This window comes from Hyperolius riggenbachi, chromosome 1, assembly GCF_040937935.1.
Source record: "Hyperolius riggenbachi isolate aHypRig1 chromosome 1, aHypRig1.pri, whole genome shotgun sequence".
NCBI lineage: Eukaryota > Metazoa > Chordata > Amphibia > Anura > Hyperoliidae > Hyperolius > Hyperolius riggenbachi.
In genome coordinates this window covers 292,028,518-292,053,106 of record NC_090646.1, presented here as the reverse complement: position 1 = coordinate 292,053,106, position 24,589 = coordinate 292,028,518, and the positions used below count along the sequence as shown (strand labels likewise).

General features: G+C 46.1%; 1 protein-coding gene across 5 annotated transcripts in view; it reads left to right on the top strand.

Moving 5' to 3' along the window:
- The window catches only part of TBC1D2 (TBC1 domain family member 2), a 161,907-nt gene that overhangs the window by 17,831 nt on the left and 119,487 nt on the right, over window positions 1-24,589 (top strand). The window contains exon 1 of one of the 5 annotated variants that reach the window (XM_068233715.1): window positions 23,279-23,300. The exons of 2 other annotated variants lie outside the window; for them this stretch is intronic. The gene's annotated coding sequence lies outside the window, so the exon portion shown is untranslated. Of the gene's footprint in view, window positions 1-23,278; window positions 23,301-23,564; window positions 23,787-23,807; window positions 23,872-24,589 lie in introns of those variants that run through there. 2 more of the 5 variants (XM_068233712.1, XM_068233714.1) reach the window with 2 other exon arrangements.

The window sequence follows — 24,589 nt, the reverse complement described above, 5'->3', positions numbered from 1 at the left end:
TAAGAGTATAGGGGGCAGTAGTGCCTCGGTATAGTATCTGTTTGAGTGCTTCAAATGAGCCCACAGTAGCAGCGTCCAGCACCATAGATGCATTTGAGGTGTCTTGTGTTAGCCACCAATTAGCGGTCACCAACTGGCAAGCAAGGAAGTACTTAAATAAGTCAGGGAAGGCCAGTCCCCCCTCCGTCCATGGTCTTTGCAACTTTTTAAGACTGATTTTTGGAATCTTATTGTACCAGATAAAACCAGTGAAAATAGAATTAATCTGTTTAAAGAATTTCTGAGGTATCCAGATAGGACAATTACGAAATGTGTATAAGAATTTAGGGAGTAATTTCATCTTTATTAAGTTGATTCTACCGACCAGAGACAGAGGACTGCCAAAGATGGCGCCGGACTAGGTAGCCACGGCACACAGGGCTCCGGCCCTTTTCATCTTTCTACCTTTTTCTGCTCAGTTTTCCTCCTTGGCTGTTGACCCAGACTGCCGGTCTGCATGTAGCCAGCCCTCGCTGCTTGCGCCGCTGCCAGGAAACAGATGCTGCTCCCTGCAGTTACAGAGGAAACCAGGATGCCGCGGGGCGGATTCTGATCAGCTGTGAGAGGCCCCGACACCCGGCTCCATCGCTGCATCCATCCTCCATCGCTGCCTGATGCCACCAGCCGCTATGTGCGGTTTGGTCACTCCTCTACCTGCGGGCGTGGGAGACACCCGTCCTCCGCAGCTGATCGCTGAGGCTACTCGACCTAAGCGGCCGGATCCCCTCCACCACGTGGGCTGCTGCACCGCTGTTGTCAGGGAGTCCAGGACGCCGGGACGGAGCACGTGTGACACTCCACGTGCAGAGGAAGCCTGACCGCCGCCGCTCCGCGCAGCCACCCTGGAGACGCGGCTGCTTCACCACCGCGACCACGGGGCCTGATCCCGCCGTCCCACAGAGGAGAGGAGAGGCCATGGAGCTGCCCGCTGTGCCTGCTCATCATCAGCCTGGCCGCCACTGCTAGGGAAGGGCAGGGTCACCACCAGAGATGCACAGCGTCGTTTGGCTTCCCTGGCATCAGCTGATGCCGCCATCCTTGTGGTCCGGTCCTCTTCGTCGGGACACCACCACCGCTGGGCCACCCACGTGGAGGAGCTCCTCACGGCAAGAGCGGCTCTGCCGGCCACTCCAGAGACAGTCTCCACCGCCGCCTCCAGCCCGCTGGGCCACCCACGTGGAGGAGCTCCTCTCGTCTCCTCTGAGCTCTCCCGCAGGCCTGACCACCATTGATGGGGCCACTGCCGGGTTACCACATCCAGCCCTGGATGGTGGCCACAGGGATCCTGCCTCCATCTGAACACTCCGGGCTGGCATCGCCCCAGGGCCACCCAGCCTCCATCTGAACACTCCGGGCTGGCATCGCCCCAGGGCCACCCTGCCTCTCATGGGACGCCACTCCAGCGCTGACCACCTGCACTAGATCAGGCCCTAGACCCGAGCCTAGTCTTTGCATGTATGACCTCGGGGCAAGAGGCACGGCCAGGTCTGTTGTTTACCACCACCGCACTGGGCCAGGCTGTAAGCCTAGGGGCTAAATTTCTGCAAGCATGGCCGGGACTGTTGTTCTCCACCTCTGGGGACCCTTAGACTCTCTATCTATCTCTCTCCTATCGCTCCTTTTTCTTTCTCTCCTTCTATTTCACCACCTGCACTTTTCAAGACATGCGGCGGGGTGTCTGAAATTGCTGCAGAGCAGTTGAGCGCCACATAGAGTGTGGCAGCTCCGCTCGACATAGCACTCAGATGGACCCACCTAGTCATATGTATTGTGTAATGTGCAACGTGTAAAGTAATATGATGACTGCTTATATATCTCTGCAACTATCTTGTATATTTCTATGATTTTGCTGTTACTGTACCATGACTGACCCTGCATGTGCCAAAAATAATTCCGGGTACAACCCCCGTTGTACTTGGCGAAATAAATAATTCTGATCCTGATTCTGAGGAAGGCACTGCCAGCTGAGGAGCTTTTGCTTGGTAAATTGGATTAGCGGTAGTAGGTTGTCTTCCATAAAGGAGTCAGTATGTTTGGTTATCCAAATACCCAAGTATTTAGTTTTATGTATTGTTTGCATCGGAGACTGAGGCGCGGGGGTGGAGTGCAGAGGCATTAGTGATGATTTTGACCAGTTAACCTCAAGGCCAGAATACGTAGATTACTAGATCATCTGCGTATAAGGACACCCTTTCCTCTAACCCCCCTACAAGGAAACCCCTTATAGAATTACTCTGTCGTATGGCTGTTGCTATTGGTTCCATTGCAAGTGTGAACAGGGCAGAAGATAGGGGGCAGCCCTGTCTAGTCCCTCTATGCAGTCCTATCTGGTTAGAAAGCCCAGAGCCTATTTTAATCTGCGTTAGGGGGGAATTTATATATGGCGCGTAGCCAAGATACAAGCCTTTCCCTGAAACCCATTTTTCCTAGTGTGGCCCATAAATATGACCATTTAACAGAGTCAAATGCTCTTTGTATATCTACAAACGCCAGAGCTTGTGCGGTGGTACTATCTTTTGAGGCTTGTATGTGGGTAAAAATTCTCCTAAGATTTATATCAGTTGTTTTATGTGGCATAAACCCCGTTTGGTCAGGACTAACCACTTCCGTTATATATTTATTTATTCTGGTCGTAAGAATCTTCGTCAGTATTTTAACCCTCCTGGCGGTTTGCTAAAAATCCGCCAGGGGGCAGCAAATCCGTTTTTAAGAAAAAAACATTTTTCATTTTCAAATGAAACGAGGGGGGAATGATCAGAGATACCATGTGCCAAGTATGTTATTGAGTCCACCAAGGTCAGCAGGTCCCTTGAGCCCAAACAGAGATCAATGCGTGACATAGTCTTATAAGAGTCTGAATAGCAGGAATGATCCCTGCAATCCGGGAATTTCCATCTCCATACATCTTGTAACTCGTATTGAGAGAGCCATCCCAAGAATTGTGGGTATGCTCTGCCTGTACCATTCATTCTATCAAGCAAAGGGTTCAGTACCACATTAAAGTCTCCCAAGACTATGAGGTGGTTATCCATCATTGAGTGCAATTTGGTTGAGAGGCGCTCTAGGACCTGAATATTAAAAGGTGGAGGAACGTATACAGATGCCACAGTCAATGGCCTATTTTCTTTTTTTTCTTTTTTTTAAAAATTCTTTTTATTTGATTTTTATAATAGAACATATTGTACAAACATTTCCGAAAGCCACTCACAGGTGGTCTCGGCACACAACCATATAACAGAGACACAAAACACATTACATATGTCATTCTACCAGAAGGAGCGTCCTCAGCTGCTCCTTTGTCTCCACCCCCCCCTCCACCCACTCCCACAGAACATACAGGTTATACATCTAACGTTACATTTACGGTATACAAAAAATGTCAAGAGACTGCAAATATTCTTAATAATTAAGGAGAAATATATCTGTTTTGGTTCTTTCTATGCTAGAGAAGATTGTACCAAATTATGACACCTTATAGTATTTAGTTTGTATCTTTGTTGCTAGTCCAGGCTTTCCATACTTTTCCAAATTTTTGAGGGCAGCCTCTGGCTAGATATGCTGCTTTGTACAAGTGTAGCAAGTCATTTATTAGTTTTTCCAGCATTGTAGTGTTGGTGGAGCTTTTTTTTTCCAGTTTAGAATTATTACTTTGCGGTAATAATAAAGTAGTAGACCTAGTAGTGTTCTCTCGGCCCGTGTATTAGCGAGCTTTGTAGTGTCTCCCAACAAACAGTAATATGGGTCGCAGGGGGTATTTTTTTTTTGTAATTTTAGTGATGTACGTGCATACGTCTTTCCAGAGAGGTACGATCTTAGGGCATGACCACATAATATGATCTAGATCTGCATCTATCGCTCCACATCTCCAACACAGTACTGGTTTATTCGGGTCAAATTTAGACAACCTAGCAGGGGTTTGATACACCCTGTGCAGTATTTTGAACTGTATTAATTTATCTCTAGATGCGATAAGGTACCCAAATGGTTTGATCCATGCATCTTCCCATTCTTCATCGTCAAGATTTGGCAGAATGGTGAGCCATGGCTGTTTAAACACAGTCGCATGTGGTTCAGTTAATAAAAGAATATTCTGGTAAATTGCAGATAAGGCCTTTTTAGGTGTTTCGTTAAGTAATATGTCTTCTAATTCAGTGGTACCAAGGCGGACCGGTGCTTTAGCAAATTGCAAGTCAAACGCATGCCTGAGTTGAATGTATCTGAAGAGGTGTGAATTTGGGAGATTGAACTTTTCTTTAATGGTGTTAAATTGTATAAGGGATACGTCTTGGATAATATGTTCGATGTTCATTACCCCTCTGGAAATCCATATTATTGGGTCAGGAATAGAGAAGAAGTGAGGTAATTTCGGGTTATTCCACAAGGGAACATTTGGGGACAACTTATTGTGAGAGGGTTTGTTCCAACTATGAATTAGAGCTCATGCTCGAATAACCACTTTCATATTATTTGTAAGAGTATAGGGGGCAGTAGTGCCTCGGTATAGTATCTGTTTGAGTGCTTCAAATGAGCCCACAGTAGCAGCGTCCAGCACCATAGATGCATTTGAGGTGTCTTGTGTTAGCCACCAATTAGCGGTCACCAACTGGCAAGCAAGGAAGTACTTAAATAAGTCAGGGAAGGCCAGTCCCCCCTCCGTCCATGGTCTTTGCAACTTTTTAAGACTGATTTTTGGAATCTTATTGTACCAGATAAAACCAGTGAAAATAGAATTAATCTGTTTAAAGAATTTCTGAGGTATCCAGATAGGACAATTACGAAATGTGTATAAGAATTTAGGGAGTAATTTCATCTTTATTAAGTTGATTCTACCGACCAGAGACAGAGGACTGCCAAAGATGGCGCCGGACTAGGTAGCCACGGCACACAAGGCTCCGGCCCTTTTCATCTTTCTACCTTTTTCTGCTCAGTTTTCCTCCTTGGCTGTTGACCCAGACTGCCGGTCTGCATGTAGCCAGCCCTCGCTGCTTGCGCCGCTGCCAGGAAACAGATGCTGCTCCCTGCAGTTACAGAGGAAACCAGGATGCCGCGGGGCGGATTCTGATCAGCTGTGAGAGGCCCCGACACCCGGCTCCATCGCTGCATCCATCCTCCATCGCTGCCTGATGCCACCAGCCGCTATGTGCGGTTTGGTCACTCCTCTACCTGCGGGCGTGGGAGACACCCGTCCTCCGCAGCTGATCGCTGAGGCTACTCGACCTAAGCGGCCGGATCCCCTCCACCACGTGGGCTGCTGCACCGCTGTTGTCAGGGAGTCCAGGACGCCGGGACGGAGCACGTGTGACACTCCACGTGCAGAGGAAGCCTGACCGCCGCCGCTCCGCGCAGCCACCCTGGAGACGCGGCTGCTTCACCACCGCGACCACGGGGCCTGATCCCGCCGTCCCACAGAGGAGAGGAGAGGCCATGGAGCTGCCCGCTGTGCCTGCTCATCATCAGCCTGGCCGCCACTGCTAGGGAAGGGCAGGGTCACCACCAGAGATGCACAGCGTCGTTTGGCTTCCCTGGCATCAGCTGATGCCGCCATCCTTGTGGTCCGGTCCTCTTCGTCGGGACACCACCACCGCTGGGCCACCCACGTGGAGGAGCTCCTCACGGCAAGAGCGGCTCTGCCGGCCACTCCAGAGACAGTCTCCACCGCCGCCTCCAGCCCGCTGGGCCACCCACGTGGAGGAGCTCCTCTCGTCTCCTCTGAGCTCTCCCGCAGGCCTGACCACCATTGATGGGGCCACTGCCGGGTTACCACATCCAGCCCTGGATGGTGGCCACAGGGATCCTGCCTCCATCTGAACACTCCGGGCTGGCATCGCCCCAGGGCCACCCAGCCTCCATCTGAACACTCCAGGCTGGCATCGCCCCAGGGCCACCCTGCCTCTCATGGGACGCCACTCCAGCGCTGACCACCTGCACTAGATCAGGCCCTAGACCCGAGCCTAGTCTTTGCATGTATGACCTCGGGGCAAGAGGCACGGCCAGGTCTGTTGTTTACCACCACCGCACTGGGCCAGGCTGTAAGCCTAGGGGCTAAATTTCTGCAAGCATGGCCGGGACTGTTGTTCTCCACCTCTGGGGACCCTTAGACTCTCTATCTATCTCTCTCCTATCGCTCCTTCTTCTTTCTCTCCTTCTATTTCACCACCTGCACTTTTCAAGACATGCGGCGGGGTGTCTGAAATTGCTGCAGAGCAGTTGAGCGCCACATAGAGTGTGGCAGCTCCGCTCGACATAGCACTCAGATGGACCCACCTAGTCATATGTATTGTGTAATGTGCAACGTGTAAAGTAATATGATGACTGCTTATATATCTCTGCAACTATCTTGTATATTTCTATGATTTTGCTGTTACTGTACCATCACTGACCCTGCATGTGCCAAAAATAATTCCGGGTACAACCCCCGTTGTACTTGGCGAAATAAATAATTCTGATCCTGATTCTGAGGAAGGCACTGCCAGCTGAGGAGCTTTTGCTTGGTAAATTGGATTAGCGGTAGTAGGTTGTCTTCCATAAAGGAGTCAGTATGTTTGGTTATCCAAATACCCAAGTATTTAGTTTTATGTATTGTTTGCATCGGAGACTGAGGCGCGGGGGTGGAGTGCAGAGGCATTAGTGATGATTTTGACCAGTTAACCTCAAGGCCAGAATACGTAGATTACTAGATCATCTGCGTATAAGGACACCCTTTCCTCTAACCCCCCTACAAGGAAACCCCTTATAGAATTACTCTGTCGTATGGCTGTTGCTATTGGTTCCATTGCAAGTGTGAACAGGGCAGAAGATAGGGGGCAGCCCTGTCTAGTCCCTCTATGCAGTCCTATCTGGTTAGAAAGCCCAGAGCCTATTTTAATCTGCGTTAGGGGGGAATTTATATATGGCGCGTAGCCAAGATACAAGCCTTTCCCTGAAACCCATTTTTCCTAGTGTGGCCCATAAATATGACCATTTAACAGAGTCAAATGCTCTTTGTATATCTACAAACGCCAGAGCTTGTGCGGTGGTACTATCTTTTGAGGCTTGTATGTGGGTAAAAATTCTCCTAAGATTTATATCAGTTGTTTTATGTGGCATAAACCCCGTTTGGTCAGGACTAACCACTTCCGTTATATATTTATTTATTCTGGTCGTAAGAATCTTCGTCAGTATTTTAACCCTCCTGGCGGTTTGCTAAAAATCCGCCAGGGGGCAGCAAATCCGTTTTTAAGAAAAAAACATTTTTCATTTTCATGTAGCGAGACAAGGTCTCGCTACATGATAGCCGCTGAGCATCCCCCCAGATCTCCTCCAGGAGATCCCAGGTTCAAAGAACGGGATCTCCTGGAGGGCTTCCCCCGTCGCCATGGCGACGGGCGGGATGACGTCATCGATGTCGTGACGTCAAAGGGGACTCCGATCCACCCCACAGCGCTGCGGCACGGCGGGTAGCGGCGGCGATCGCATTGCACACGCAGCTAGCAAAGTGCTAGCTGCGTGTAGCAAAAAAAAAAATGATGCAAATCGGCCCAGCGGGTCCTGAGCGGTGCCTTCCGGCGGAATAGCCCGTGCTCAGCGCGGGCTTACCGCCAGGGAGGTTACGGTCATTATTTAATAATGATATGGGCCTATACGACTGGCATTCTAAGGGATCCTTACCCGGTTTTAGTATTAAGATAATATGTGCATTATAAAAGGAGGGTGGGAGACAACCATTTTTAAGAGACTCGTTAAAAGTTATTTTAAGAGAGGGGGCTAGAATACGGGATTATCTATCTCTTATGGGACTCAATGGGTATACCATCCGGGCCCGGTGATTTTTGTGGGGGAAAGGAGGATATGGAATCTATAATTTCTTCCTCAGTAATCTCCTGTTCAATTTCTTTAGCAGTATCTTCGGAAATAGATGGCATATGTAATTTCCCTAGTTGATTTAACATTTCATTATTAGGATCATTATACTGTGATTTGTATATGTTTTCATAATAGGAAGAGAAAGTTTGTAGGATAATAGGTGGACTAGAGGTTATTTCACCTGTTGGGAGCCTAATTTCTGGTATAATGGACAGGGCATTTGGGTCTCTAGAGATATTTGCAAGGAGTTTCCCGTTTTTGTCTCCTTTCTCAAAGGTCAGCTGCTTCCACTCCAGGAGAGAAGTAGTAGTAAGATCTGTATGATGAAGATTAATATTGCGCTTGGTTTGCATAAGGTCATGAAAAGTATTCTCTCCAGGGGCGTTAGCATATAACTGCGCAGCCACTGATTCAGCCCTAGTTAAGGAAGCCAATGCCTCATTATAATTTTTACGCTTAGCACTTATTTGGTTTATATAGTCGCCTCTAATAGTGGCCTTAAAGGCATCCCAGAGCATTTGATCGTTAGTCGATCCTGCAATTAGATCCCAATATTGTTGTATTGCAGTTAATATTTTCTCGCCAATTTCTTTATCGTTTATCCATTTAGGGTCAAGCCTCCATAATGACTTATTATGCAAAATACCTACATTACATGTTATTTCTAATGGAGCGTGGTCAGAAAGACCACTAGGTAAATAAGTTGCCCCTACTACGCTGCTCAATATATCCGCACTTGCAAATGCCAGATCTATTATTGAGGCCGTGCGGTGTACCGCCGAAAAATAGGAATAGGCCATGGCCTGCGAATTTTTCCACCTCCACACCTCAGTCAAGGAGAGAGCATCAGCCCACCCCAATAAGTCCATATTAGCCTGCCTAGTAGGGTTCGTTGAGTCTTTGCCCGGTTGCAGTATGTCATTGAAATCTCCTATAATTAATAATTTTGCTGGGAGGTATTTGTGTATGGATTCGGTAATAATATTAAGCAGGGATTTTTGTAGTGGAGGAGGAGCATACAGCCCCACTATACAGAAGGGGGAACCCAAAATTAGCATATGTAGAATTACGTTTCCACCCTCTGGATCTATGGATGAACCAAGGATTTTATATGATACATTTTTGCTTATAAGAATGGATACCCCTCTGTTTAGGGCTTTGGTACAGGATCCATCTAGATGCGTTTCTTGGAGTATTAAGATATGGGGTTTATATTTCATTACATACTGAAACATAAGTGATCTTTTAAATGGTGATCTTAGTCCCCGGACGTTCCATGATAGGAGTTTCAAGGGGGTTTCCATTTAAACCAATTACTGATAGTAGCGCCAAAAGTAGACACATACAGTGTTATCCAGTGCGGGGGGGGGGGGGTGAGGGGGACCTGATGTAGCCACACAGTGGCAATTACCTCTATGTGGAGACATGTGTAAGAGACTTTAGACCAAAACACAGAGAAACGAAAATTTTAAATTTAACTAAAGCAGTCAACTAAAATAACACCCTGCTGTAGTCCAAATAGACCTAACAGTACCACAGCTTTAATCCCAACTACTCTTAGTATGGCAGCGTAGTGCCGGGCTACATATGCCAGGCACTTGGCCACTATTGCTTATCACTAACCCACAACAACCAGAGAGGTACAGAGGAAGAGCTCAAAAGGGAGGAAAAATAGGAAGAAGTAGAAAAGAGATCAGTACTAGATAGAGAGATGTAAGTCTCTCTAAGAGGCAAGAAGAGAGGAAAAAAGAAAAAAAAATAGGGATTAAAGGTGAAAGATGAGAGGGCGTGCGATGGCCTGGAGGACCATGCCCGGCTGCACCCGGTAAAACCGGGGGTACACATTATTGAACCGTTGCAAACTGATAACTAAAGGTAGTTGATTGCTCTCAGAGATATAATACATCTGTAAAAAATTAGTGGACCATTGCATGCTAGGAAATCAACAGGGTGGCACTCCCAGGGGCGGCATAGCATGAAACGATACCCACCCCCATCATTCACAAATTATTGGAAATCACACCTTTTGCCTAACAAGTACCAATCAGAAGCGCAGAATTATACCTGTTTGAGGAGAAAACTACTCCGTGGGAGAGATTCCAGCCAGGTTACAGCATCTCCACACTATTTCTGTATAGAGAAGAAGCAACCAGGGAATTTATATGCATGGAGCCACTGCCCTCCTGTGGCATGAGAGTTCTCTAAAGGTGTAACCCATAAGCTCATAGCTGGGAGTGCGATGTCCTCCCCACATGCCCCAAGAGGATATCTCCCTCCAGATGTGGCACTGACTGCGCACCTGCCAAGCGAGGAAGGCGCTGGAGCCGCAAAGAGCATCTCCTTACTATCCATTTTATAGGGGGCACTGATTAGGGCTTCACATGCATTTGCTTGTTGTCCTGCTGCCGCCGCGAGGGGGGCAGAGAAGGACACGGGCTCGGGCCGGGGTGTAAGCCGCGCCTAGCACGGCCCAGTGACGGGGCCCGTCACCCTAAGCATCCACCTCCCCCCCCCCCCCCACGGCGGGGCACCCCAACGCAGATCAGTCTTGCATGGCAACCCCGCAGCAGAGGAACGGACACAGTTGTCCTGTTTTCATGGAGGGGCGGGAGGACAGGGCAGCCGCCAGCCAGGCACAGGCCAACTAAAACGCTGACCCAATGACCAGCCGGCCACCCCCCCCCCACCACCACCACCCAAGCAGGCCCGCCATCATGTTAACACATCTAGCTGAAAGCCGGAGCGCCGACGCCATTTTTAACCAAGGCCTTTTACATATACTCCAACATTATAGCAGTGCATCCCCTTATTTTGCACGTAAAAGGCAGATTATAGAAGCAATCCTGTAGGAATAAACAATGGCATTAAAAGTGACCTATCATAGCACATAGCTCTAAGTTATCCTTTGAGGTGTCATAGGCACAGTATATATCAACTGGCATTTAAAGAGAACCTGTACTGAGTAAAATTATTTAAAATAAACACATGAGGTAACTTCAAATGAACATTACATAGTTACCTTGCCATCAGTTCCTCTCAGAAGCTCACCATTTTCTTCTTACAGTGATCCCTTCCAGTTCTGACAACATTTTGTCAGAACTGAAATATATCAGTTGCTGTCAGTAAAATATCAGTTACTGTCAGTTATAGCTGAGAGGAGAACTGATGTACCAGGTAATGTCCATGTTTCCCTATGGCTCAAGTGGGCGATGTTACAGTTTAACAGTGTGCTGACCAGGAAGCTGTTAAGGGGTAATGGCTATTTTCAAAATGGAGGACGGAGAATTCCATTGATCACAGTGGACAAACAGAACTCAGGAGAGGAAAAATAGATTGAGTTGACTACGCAGGAGGTAAGTATGACTTGTGTAGGTTTATTTTGACTTTTACTTTTCAGTTCAGGTTTTCTTTAAAGAGACACTGAAGCGAAAAAAAATATATGATATAATGAATTGGTTGTGTACCATGAATAATTACTAGAAGTTTAGCAGCAAAGAAAATATTCTCATATTTTTATTTTCAGGTATATAGTGTTTTTTCTAACATTGCATCATTCTATAATATGAGCAGATTACACAACACTCAGCATTCAAAATGATTCTTTCAGAGCAGTCTGTGAACTTATGACCTCTCCTCTGCCAGAGGAAAAGTAAATAGTCCAATAACACTTGAGATAATAAAAGTCAGATAACAGCCCTCTCCACACTTTGAAAGTCGCAGAGCTTAAAGAGACACTGAAGCGAGACTAAATCTCGCTTCAGCTGTCATATATAGCAGGGGCACGTGTGCCCCTGCTAAAACGCCGCTATCCCGCGTCTTAACGGGGGTCCCTTCACCCCCAACCCACCCCCCGCAAAAGATGGTCGGAAAGTTGGTCGCAGGGAAAACTCTTCCTGGAGGCAGGGCTAACTGCTGCAGCCCTGCCTCCAGTCGCGTCTCTCAGACGCGCATCGCCGCCTCTCCCCCGCCCCTCTCAGTGAAGGAAGACTGAGAGGGGCCAGGGAGAGGCGGAGATACGCGCTGACAGATGCGCGTGGGGCAGGGCTGCGGCGGTTAGCCCTGCCCCAACCAGGAAGCGCTCCCCCGCATTACGGAGGGGGTTTGGGGGGACAGGGACCCCCGTTAAGCCGCGGAATAGCGGCGTTTTAGCAGGGGCACACGTGCCCCTGCTATATATGAGGTCTGAAGCGAGATCTATTCTCGCTTCAGACTCTCTTTAATTGCTTTTTTACACAGAGATAACAACTAGAGTTTCTTAACTCTTCCTGTACTGGAAACAATTAGACTGATGTATCTGATCTTAATGTTTTATTTCTTAGCTGTACTACACATACAAATCATAATATCATAATTTTTTTTCGCTTCAGTGTCTCTTTAAGTATATATTCAGCCCATACGTAGCCAAAGGTTAATTCGTTAATAATTATATCAAAGGGCATTTAGCTTAGATGCTGAAGATAAAGGAATACCAGTATTTCTAAGTGCATATAGGCCAGTCTATGCCTTGATAGAGTATTAGAGTTTTACAGGAGGCTGCCAACAGTCTCTACCGGGGGTGCGCATGGAGGGCAGGAGGTGCCGATCTACTTCTAGGAGCCCCAACCGTTCAATGGAGTATTATATGATCAACAGTACCTGAGTAGAGAGCCAAACAATAATGTATCAAGGCAGAAAACAAACTTTAACGACGCGCCTCGATCCAGGTCATTACTTCTTGCGGCTTTTCAAAAAATATGACCGATTCCCCATCCTCCACCCTCAGCCGAGCCGGGAACAGCATTGCATATTTAATTTGTTTTTCACGAAGCTTAAGCTTTACATGGTTGAATGATTTCCGAAGCTTTTGCGTTTCAGCAGTAAATTCCGCAAAGAGCATGAGGCTGGTGTTTTCATATGCTAGATTCTCTGCTTTCCACGCTGCAGCCATCGCATTCCCGGTAGTTGAGTAACTTAAAGATTGCCGGCCTGGGGAGTGCTCCAGGAGGGCCGTTCTTCGCCGGCATGCGGTGCACTCGCTCGATGAGGAAGTAAGGCGAAAAAGTGTCCTCCGGCAGAAGCCTGTGGAGCAGGGATTCAATGAAGTCCGGACCTGCTCGCCCTCCGATCCTTCAGGCAGACCTAGGAGTCTGAGATTGTTGCGGCGGCTGCGGTTTTCCGCGTCCACCACTCTTTCTCCCAGCCGTTTCTCCATTCTTGGAATTGAGCGGGAGTGGGTATGTTGAATATCTGAATATCTTCCAGGTCCGAAATTCTGCGCTCGGACTCTTTAGTACGGTCACGGAGAGCAGCCACATCATGTCTAAGGAGATCCAATCCAGCCTCGTAATTGTCCATTTTAAGTGTTAGGGTGGCTTGGCATTGCTTGATGGCATCCAGAATTTCGTGCGGAGCAGGAGGAGGCGGAGAGTTTCTACCATCGCCATCTTGGGGAGCCGCGTGCATCTCGGCCTGCACCTCCTTGTTGTGCTTAGTAGAGGCTTTTGCTGGAGGAGGTTGCGGGGCAGCCTGCCCTGGTGAGGCTTGTTCATCTCCCTTATCTTTCTCCTTGTCCTTGTCTCTCCCTTTGGTGCGCTGCAACATATCTGAGTCGTATGGGGAGAACCTTTCAGCCAAACGCTGTGTCCGGGTCGGGCCGGGAGAGTCCCCTCTGCACGGTAGCGGCGGCGCAGGATTCTCTTTGGGAGGGGAGTGCGGTGGATTGTACCACTCCAGTTTTAGATCTGCGTGGTCCAAGCAGGTTAGTGCGTAACTGAGAGTTTTGGAGTGCAACGGTGTAGTATAAATCAGTGTATAAGATTGCCGGGCATCAGAGCTCCTCTCTTTTGCTGCTATCAGGTCGCCATCTTGGCCACGCCCCCAATGGCCTATTTTCAATAGTACATTTCACAATTACAAAGTTACCACTAGGATCTATTTTAATGTCTGATATTTGGCCTGGAAACAATTTGGCAACTAGGATCGCAGTTCCCCTTGAGAATGATGAAAAATGTGCAAGGTAATATGAGGATATCCAAGTTTTTTTTTAAAGGGATACTTAAGTCAAGGGGCAAAAATGAGTTTAACTCACCTGGGGCTTTCCTCAGCCCCCTGCAGCCGATCGGTGCCCTCGCAGCCCCGCTCTGATGCTCCTGGACCCGCCAGCGGCGACTTCCGGTTTCGCCGCAGCATAGGGGGCGATATTATGGCTGGGAACGCGGAAAATCACTCGCGTATCCATGCCTGTCAGCCGGTGACGGCGAAACCGGAAGTCGCCGCCGGCGGGTCCAGGAGCATCAGAGCGGGGCTGCGAGGGCACCGATCGGCTGCAGGGGGCTGAGGAAAGCCCCAGGTGAGTTAAACTCATTTTTGCCCCTTGACTTAAGTATCCCTTTAAGTAAAAAAGCCTTAGAACCAATAAGATGAGTTTCTTAGAGACAAATGATTTGGGGGGATAATTTAGGTAAGTAATCAAGAATTAGGCGCCTTTTAATGGAATTATTCAGACCCCTCACATTCCAAGAGACTAACTTAATGTGCATCATGGTAATATATTATGATATATATGAAGGAGCTCCAGAAGAACATATCTCTCTGCAATAGAATCCGTGCTGAGCTGTCATATCAGTCTTGTTGCAAATTAGGATTGTACTCACCAAAACCCCAGTTTTAATCTGAACCCTCCCCATCCCCTGTATTAAACCACAAAGGATTTCTTTACCTAACCAGTAAAACAGTGAAAGAGGGACTAAAAAAGGACAACTTGCGTATCTCGGCTCAAGAGAATACTCAAATCCATAGCTGCCTATGGATAGGTCAGTAGCTTAAGAAACATAACCGTTGCAAACATAGAAATTGAAAGTAACTTTAACTTAGAGGGACCTGGTCCGTATAAACAATCACCTAGGCTAGATGAGTTATACGAGGTTCAGAAGACCTCACAGGGTCACGTTGCATAGTTAGAAAGTAATAATAATGGGAAGGCTAAGGATGGCATTTGCGACCTGTCTAGTAAAAAGTACATGGCTAAAAGAAAAAAAAAAAAATTTCATATCACAGTCAAATATGCAAAGATCAGACAGAGTGCGGACAAGGCCCCTCTTAAAGGATCCCATTATAGAGAAAAATAACTGGACCACATTATTCTGCAATATATCAGCACTGAGATACCCTCCTGGAGGAGAACAAATAACGAAACAGACATTTGAACATAGATTAGGAGCAATAGAATAACAGTGACGCATTACTCAAACATTACAGGTCCTTCTAAAAAAATTAGCATATTGTGATAAAGTTCATTATTTTCTGTAATGTACTGATAAACATTAGACTTTCATATATTTTAGATTCATTACACACAACTGAAGTAGTTCTAGCCTTTTATTGTTTTAATATTGATGATTTTGGCATACAGCTCATGAAAACCCAAATTTCCTATCTCAAAAAATTAACATATCATGAAAAGGTTCTCTAAACGAGCTATTAACCTAATCATCTGAATCAACTAATTACTCTATACACCTGCAAAAGATTCCTGAGGCTTTTAAAAACTATCAGCCTGGTTCATTACTCAAAACCACAATCATGGGTAAGACTGCCGACCAGACTACTGTCCAGAAGGCCATTGACACCCTTAAGCAAGAGGGTAAGACACAGAAAAATTTCTGAACGAATAGGCTGTTCCCAGAGTGCTGTATCAAGGCACCTCAATGGGAAGTCTGTAGGAAGGAAAAAGTATGGCAGAATACGCTGCACAACGAGAAGAGGTGACCGGACCCTGAGGAAGATTGTGGAGAAGGACCGATAATAGCTTGAGTGAGTACAAGTCGGCTCCAAAGCATCTGCTATTATTAATCACAAAAGAGACCATACTGCTGTTTAAGTGAAGAGTGCATCAGCAACCAGAAAAGGTATCAATAGAGATCATTTTCTCTGATGTGTTGGCAGGGTGGGGATTGGAATACCCTGCTCCTCCATCCAGGTCACAGCTTCAGCAGGGGTAAGAAAGAAATGAAACTCTCTATTATGTTGAACACGCAATTTAGCGGGGTAGAGCATGCTGTATGGGACGTGTTGAGCTCTAAGGCCTGCTATCACAGCAAGAAATGTAATGCGAAGTGGAGAAGTCCTGATAAATCGATACTGCAACTCCATTGATTTTCATATCCGGCGCAGATCTAGCTTTCCTAAGGATCTACACTTTGTCTCTATAGTTAAGAAATTTAGCCAGGATTTAGAGGATCTGATAGGGGTTATAACGTCCTCAAGATCACTTATTCTGTGCTCCGTCTCAGCAGTCCTCTACTTGAGCTTTCTAAAATCAGCTTTCACAAAAGAAAGTTCCGTTTGTATGGTATCTAATCTGGATGCAAGGGACATCTGCATGTCTTGTATGGCTGCTAACAGTTCTGCTCTGGTTGGTTCTGCAGGCTCTGGGCCCCTGTCCTCCCCCTCCTCCTCCGTCCCAGAAGAATTGTGCCTGTGTCCCCTAGAAGACGATCTGTCTCTCTGCTCTTTTGGGGGTTTCTCTCTGCTCTTTTGGGGGTTCCGTGCTAGAAGGCTTTTCAGGAGTGTTTGTGGCCTCAGTCATCTCCACCACGCTGGGATGAGTGGGATCGGCCTGCGGGGAAAGCACTTCCATGTCCGTGGGTTTGGCCTCCTCCATGTGCTTAGTGCGGGCGCCATCTTGCCTCTCCTCCCGGGCAAACCTGGCGAGCGTCTCTGCAGTGTCTGACGGCATCGGAGGCCCGTATTTCGGCATGCTGCAGCACGAGGTGGTTGTTGGGCAGCAGGGGAGCTGAAACGCCGACACCGTAGGCAGCTTTCGGGTGTATACGAGGCAGTATACTGTCTTGAGCTGAGAGAGCTGCAAGGAAACGCGTCCTCACATGCTCATAGCTGGCCAAGCCCCCCACAACGGCTTAATTTTACAGCACAGTTCTTACTTTTTTCTTATCCTGGAAAGTTAGTAGAGAGGGATGGGCACTTTCTTCACTGGGCTGGGCTGATTCTTTTACTCGAATATTTAAACAACTGTACTGTCACCTCGTATGAAAACTGTCTAGATTTTAAAACATTCAACGATCAAAGGACGCCAGATGTGCAACGTTAAGGCCCGGTTCACATTAGCGTTTTTTGCGGATCGGAACCGGAATGTATACTGTACAAATGGAACGGATGTGAATAGATCCAATGTTAACCTATGGATCCATTCACATGCGTCCGTTGGTACGGATACATTCCATACGTTCCGGTCCACGGATCTAAAAAATGCTGCAGGCCCTAATTTTCCGGAAAGTTCTGCCCAGCAAAACGGATCCGGACAAAAAATCCTGCAGCATTGGGGCAATAGGAAATGGAACGTTTCTTCACACTAGTGAAGAAACGGACCGTTCCATGGGGGCATGTGGCGACGAGAATCTAGCGACGGGAGGGTGAGGGTGCAGCAGCCGGGCGGGTGGGTGAGGGAGTTTTTATACCTAATTTTCAGTAGTAGCCGGCAGTAGAGGCTTCAGTCTTCTTCCGTGTCATGTGACTAGTCACATGATGCGCTGTGCAGTCACAGCGGAAGAAGAGGAAGCCTCTACTGCCGGCTACTACTGAAAATTAGGTATGTATTTGCTGAGTGAAAACGGATCCAATCAATCGTTGATCAGATCCGTTTTCACTATGTGAACCAGGCCATGGACTGAGCCATCCGGATCCGCTCACCAGATCCTTTTGGCTCAGAACGCTAATGTGAACTGGGCCTAAACCTTGCACCTCCAACCAGACTATGAGGCTGTATGTGAACTTCCACCATGTTACTTCCGGGACTTTGCTTCCCTGTCCTGTTGATATTTTGCATGTTCCTTGGTGACTTTGCTGTCTTCTAGAGGGTTTTTTTGCTACATGTTTAATTAGCTGCATAGAGCAGAAAGTATTTGAGATTAACATTTGTATTAATAAGAAAACTCACATGCCGAATACACTGCCAGCAGAGAAGGCTTAACAGTGTGACTGTCTGTGCTATAGCAAAATCGCTTTTGGAATAATGTATTAAAAAAACACCTGTATGGATCAGGACTGAGGATATTGCTTTTTATCAGCAAAAATAGAATATCACTTAAACCATAGAAGCTTAGCATGTGATGATAAGGTATATAAAAATAAGTTGCCTTCTTTTTTTCTTCCACAAACGGGGTTATTGAAAAGGAAGTATATTAGAGAAATGCCGGAAAACGGTGCACGCACGCACGCACACACACACACACACACACACACACACACACACTCTCACTCACTATCCTGGCAAATGTTGACTTATTTTTATTCAACCAGCAAGTAATTTTTTGACGGGAAATGACATAGGTGTGTCCCAAAACATAATAAGACGATGTACAAGAGGCATTGTGGAAAGAAAATATTTCTCAACTTTCATTTACATTTGAGCAAAAAGTGTCCAGTCCAAAATTATTTATACCCTTCTCAATAATCGATAGAAAAGCCTTAATTGGCTATTACAGCATTAGAGAGAACCCGAGGCGGGGTTCTTACAACTCAGTCCCCATACAGAGGCTGGGTCTGCCTATAGAGCCCAGCCTCTGTTGCTATTTAGCTTCCTCCAAAGCCCCCCCTGCGCGCTGTGAGACCCCATAAAACATAGCCGTGCTGCTGACATGCAGCGTGTCGCAGCGGGCTGTGTTTATCTCTCTAATGTCAGTCTCCGCTCTCCCCCGCCTCCTGAATCGCTCCGGTCCCCGCCCACGTCCCTTCCCTCCCTGCTGATTGGAGGGAAGGGACGCGGGCGGGGACCGGAGCGATTCAGGAGGCGGGGGAGAGCGGAGACTGACATTAGTGAGGTAAACATAGCACGCACAGCGCGGCTGTGAATAATGGGGTGCGTGCAGGGGGGTGGGCTTTGGGGGAAGCTAAATAGCAACAGTGGCTGGGCTCTATAGGCAGACCCAGCCTCTGTATGGTGATTGCTTTGTAAGAACCCCGCCTCGGGTTCTCTTTAAAAAGCTTCCTATAATTTTTTGCATGTCTCCACAGGTATTTTTGCCCATTCATCTTTAGCAATTAGCTCCAAATCTTTCAGGTTGGAGGGTCTTCTTGCCATCACCCTGATCTTTAACTCCCTCCTCTGATTCTCAATTGGATTCAAGTCAGGACTGGGCCACTCCAAAACGTTAATCTTGTTGTCTGCTAACTATTTCTTCACCATTTTTGCTGTATGTTTTGGGTCATTGTCATGCTGAAATGTCCACTGGTGCCCAAGACCAAGTTTCTCTGCAGACTCCCTGATTTTGTCGCTGATTATCCTCCTGTATTGCTCTTTTTTCATGGTGCCGTTTACTGTAATTAGGTTCCCTGGTCCATTGGCTGAAAAAACATCCACAATGCATTAGGTTCCCACCATGTTTGACAGTGGATATGGTGTTCTTTGGGTTGAAGGCTTTTCTTTTTTTACGCCAAATGAAGGAAACATCATTGTGACCAAACAAATCAATTTTTGTTTCATCTGACCATAACACAGAAGACCAGAAATCTGCAAGCTTTTGTGTGCCTTATCTGGAGAAGTGGTGTCCTCCTTGGTCTGCATCCGTGGAACCCAGCAGTGTGGAGTGGCTGTTGGATTGTCTGCCTTGAGACATTGCCACCAGCAGAGCCCTGATTCACCAGGATGGCCTTGGTGGTGATCCTTGGATTCTTTTTCACCTCTCTCACTATCCTCCTGACCAGCACAGGTGACACTTTTGGCTTCCGGGTCCGACCACGTCCTCTAAGATTTTCCACAGTGTGGAACATCTTGAATTTTGTAATAATACTTTGCACTGTAGGGACTGGAACTTGAAAACATTTAGAAATGGCATTGTAGCCCTTTCCTGACTTGTGAGCAGCCATAATGCGCAGCCGCAGGTCTTCACTGTCTACAAACCAACTGCAGAGAGCTGCTGTTTTTCACCTGTTGAGTTGATTAAAATAGTTGTTCCCAATTAATAAGGGTAATTAGGGTGCTTTAGAGCAGCTTGGACTATTTGCAATGGTATAGAACTTTTGATTTTTCCAGACTGTGGACTGGACACTTTTTGCTCAAATGTAAATAAAAGCTGAGATTTTTTCCCCCACAATAATGCCTCTTGTACATTGTCTTATCTTTTGGGAGACACCTATGTCAATTCCCGTCCAAAAAATTACTTGCTGGCTGAATAAAAGTAACTTTAAGTCAAAATTTGCCAGGGGTATGAATAATTATGGGCAGCACTGTATAAACAACAACATATACAATGAAAGCTAGTTGGTCAGTAACATTACTGTAATAAAATAGAACAAGTAACTGTAATAAGCGCATGTTATTACGCAGTCCTACCCGAAAATAAGTTGCATTTTAATGAAAACTGCAAAACTATACCAAGGAAAATAGTATGCAAATTACTACTGTTGCTGACAGAGTGAAAAGGAAGTCTGTTGTTAGCAGGAAGTCCCATTCCATTAATGCTTTCAGTCTCTCTGTTGCCCTTTTAATGTTATGCATGGAAAAGCTTGCTTCACTTTTGCTTAATCAATTATCAATTAGATTTGTGATTTATTTTTTTATTACTGTTTTGTAGACTTATGCTGGGGCTACACGGTACGTTTCTGTACCGTGTATCGAGCCGCTGATGCTCCCAGCTGATCATTTCTGACAGGTCCGATGACCCGCCGGATCGATACCCCACTCGATCCCCACGGGTGGGCAATAGCGGGGAGTCGAGCAGAAGATAAGGAAGCACCCGCGGGGACAAGCGAGAATCGATACGGACGGGGATGTGGCGGGAGTCGATCCGGCGGCTAATCGGGCCGCCGGATCGACCCATGTATGCCCAGCATTATGCTGCGATTACACCATACAATTTTCTGTTATGCTTGGAATACACGGTGCGTTTGAAATTATCGATCGAGCCACTGATGGCTCGATTGATAATTTCCGACCTGTCCGATACCCCGCCGAATCGATTCCGTGCTCGATACCGGCAGGGATAACAATAGAAGAAACGCACGCAAGATTAGGAGATGCCCGCGGGAATCGATCCACAAGCGCGGACAAGCGGGGACGCGCCGGTATCGAGCCTGCGGCTCGATTCCGGCACACAAAGTGGCTCGATACCGGCGCACAAACGCACCATGTATTCCCAGCATTATGCTGGGCATACATGGGTCATACATGGGTCGATCCGGCAGCCGATTAGCCGGATCGATTCCCGCTCGTCCCCGCCGGTGGACCTTATCAGCCGCTCGATTCCCTGCCATTGTCCGCCGGCGGGAATCGAGCGGGCGCGGGTCGAGCGGCTTGATCGGGCCAGCTGAATATTATCAGCTGGCCGGATCAGCTGGTCAATACACGGTACAGAAACGTACCGTGTATCCCCAGCATTAGATTCTCTAAATTCAACATGTTGGAAATGTATCTATCTCACCATCTATCTGCCGAGCAATTAGGCATTGTTCTACTCAGCAGGAGATGACCAGAAGACAATGCACCAGAGATAATGACCATTCTCTGCAGAAAATAATCTAATTATGCATTCTAACAGAAAATCTAATAGAAAAATCTAACAGAAAATTGTATGGTGTAATCTAAGCATAATGCTGGGAATACACCATACAATTTTCTGTTAGATTTTTCTGTTAGATTTACTGTAATTAGATTATTTTCTGTAGAGTCTGGTCATTATCTCTGGTGCATTGACTTCTGGTTATCTCCTGCTGAGTAGAACAATGCCTAATTGCTAGGCAGATAGATGGTTAGATAGATAATTTCCAACATGTTGGAAATAATCTATCTGGCAGGTAAGTCTAACAGAAAATCTAAAGGGGCCCATACACCTAACGATTTTCCCGCCGACATACAGCAGATTCGATCACTGTGAAAATTTTGCTCAATCACCGGCGGGTCGGGAGTGCGTCGATGGCGGCGTTCGAATGCCCGACAACCGATGCAATACAGCGGCAATACATTACCTGCTCCGCCAGCGCGTGTCCCCCCCGGTCTCCGTAGTCTTCTTCTCCGCTCTGGGCTCCAGGGCTGTAGCTTCACTGAACTTCCTGTCCCGGCAGGAAGTTTAAACAGTAGAGCAGTGGCAGCTTCACAGATGGTGTCGATCAGTTTCATGCTGAAATCGATTCACAATCTGTTTGCAGTAAAGGCAGCCATACGATCCCTATCTGATCAGATTCGATCAGAGAGGGATCTATCTGTTGGTCGATCTGATGGCAAATCGACCAGTGTATGTATGGTGTATTCCCAGCATAACAATTGAGAAATGTAAACAACACTTACCCATGATGTGATTTGACGGAGAAATCCGCACCTCCCGCCGCTGTCCGCGCTCACGCTCGCTTGTCCACGCGCGCGCCCGGAGATCAATGAACGGGAAAAACCGTTCCCGTTCATTGATCTAAGCCCCCGCAATGATCAGCTGCTTCTATGAGAAACAGCGCGATCATTGTGATTTTCCCAGCCTCCTTTTGCTTCCTGTACTTCCGGACGCTTGCAGGTCGCATGAACAAAAAATCACGTGGCCATCTTGTGGCCAAATAGTAAAACTACACCCTAAAGCATTTTTTCATGTACACATACATTAGTTTTACACAATAAATCATAAAAATCATTGCCTCCCACACCCCATAATTATTTTTTCTTTGTAATTAAAAAAAAATTACAATTAAAAAAAAAACATAAATAGTTATCTTAGGGACTGAACTTTTTAAATATTTATGTCAAGAGGGTATAACACTGTTACTTTATAAACTATGGGCTTGTAATTAGGGATGGACGCAAAACTGAAAAAAATGCACCTTTATTTCCAAATAAAATATTGGCGCCAAACATTGTGATAGGGACATAATTTAAACGGTTTTATAACCGGGACAAATGGGCAAATAAATTTCATGGGTTTTAATTACAGTAGCATGCATTATTTAAAAACTATAAAGGCCGAAAACTGAAAAATAATAAAAAAATTCCCACATTTTTTCCTATTTTTACATTAAAACACATTTAGAATAAAATAATTCTTGGCGTAATGTCCCACCTAAAGAAAGCCTAATTGGTGGCGAAAAAAACAAGATATAGTTCATTTCATTGTGATAAGTAATGATAAAGTTATAAACGAATGAATGGAAGGAGCGCTGAAAGGTGAAAATTGCTCTGGTGCTCAAGGGGTAAACCCCTCAGTGGTGAAGTGGTTGTAATAACTTAAATGCATTTAAAAACATATCTGAACTGTGGCTTTAAAAACAAACCAGGATCAAAATGAATTATGTGAAGCATGTTGTAATTTGCTACACACCTTTTGGTTTTCAATATGACCTGCTGTAGTCATGATCGTGTTTGTTGTGGTTACATTTGTAATCAGCTGACATTTCATTTTTCCTTACAAGCTGTGTCACCTGAGAGGTATAACTAACAACGTTGATCTGTGAGTATGTGTGCTGATCTATAAGGACTTTTATATTTCACAGCATTCTACTTTAAGAGTCAAACGGAACATATACAGTACTATGCTGCTTTGCTTTGAGATTAGCCTTATAGCAGGATTGCTCAATATTACTGGTCAACAAGTTTGCTCTTGCAAGACTGTAGTGCCCTCCCTGACTGGGTGGATTTCTTGAGGGAGACGTCATTGTCCTTCTATATTTTGTAAAACCAAGTTGTTGGGAAATACAATGACAAAAAATAATGAGCATGACACAGAGAACAGGAACAAGCTAATCTGTGTATAGCTATCACAGCTGCACTATGTCATGCAAGTGTCTGTGAGGAGAAACGCTGGGTGAAGGAACCATACTCTGTGGCATGTTATTTGAGATAAGCCTATCCAGTGTTAACTTGTTGAGGTGATTCATTCAGAGCAGGAAGTGAACGAATTGCAACTTCACACGAAGCAGTCCTTCTGTCCTGCCTGGTATGTCTGCTATGCATTCTTAATCTAAGCTATTCATAGCTCTAATTGGCTTATTCTAGTTGTGTTGCTGTCACAAAAGCTTAAGGTAACCATGTAAAGCTTTTTCCAATACTTTGATATGTATTTTTTACCAGCTTGAAAGGCATTGTATTGTTTACACATTTTGTTGGAGTTTAATTGTATGCTGATCTTTCTACCTGAGCTCTTTATTTTGTTTCTGTTTACAGTAAAGCTGGTGATACACATATAGATTTCCACCCAATGTTCTGAAACAATTGAATCCTTTCTGAAAATAATCATGTCAAAAGGAATTGATTCCTCCCACTCACAGCATTTAATAGATTCCAGCAGGGGATCTATAGAAAATTGATTGAACTGCAGCTCTTCTCTTTTGGATGCAGTACAACAGTATGGGCCATTGCTCTACCGCTGCTATCAACCCACACCATCTGACCTAGATGTTCCATCCTGTCTGATCAATTACTTGCCATTGATTTTTTTTCAAATTTAACCGAGCATTTAAAGGAATTGATTCTCATTCGTTTGATCAGACTGATTGAATCTGCAAGGAATCGAATGGGAAAATCGATGTGTGTCTGGGCACCTTTATCAGGTTTTCTTCTATTATGTTGCCACATTTTCACTCTGTGTAATTGAAACTTGTCATACAGTCTCTTTTAAAAATTCTGCATAGAAGGGTTGGGGAGATGCAAATCATTCCGATTTGCATGCACTTTTATGCAGTTTTATGCTGCTTAGAGTCTGACAATCAGAATTTGCATGAAGTGCAATTGATTGGCACA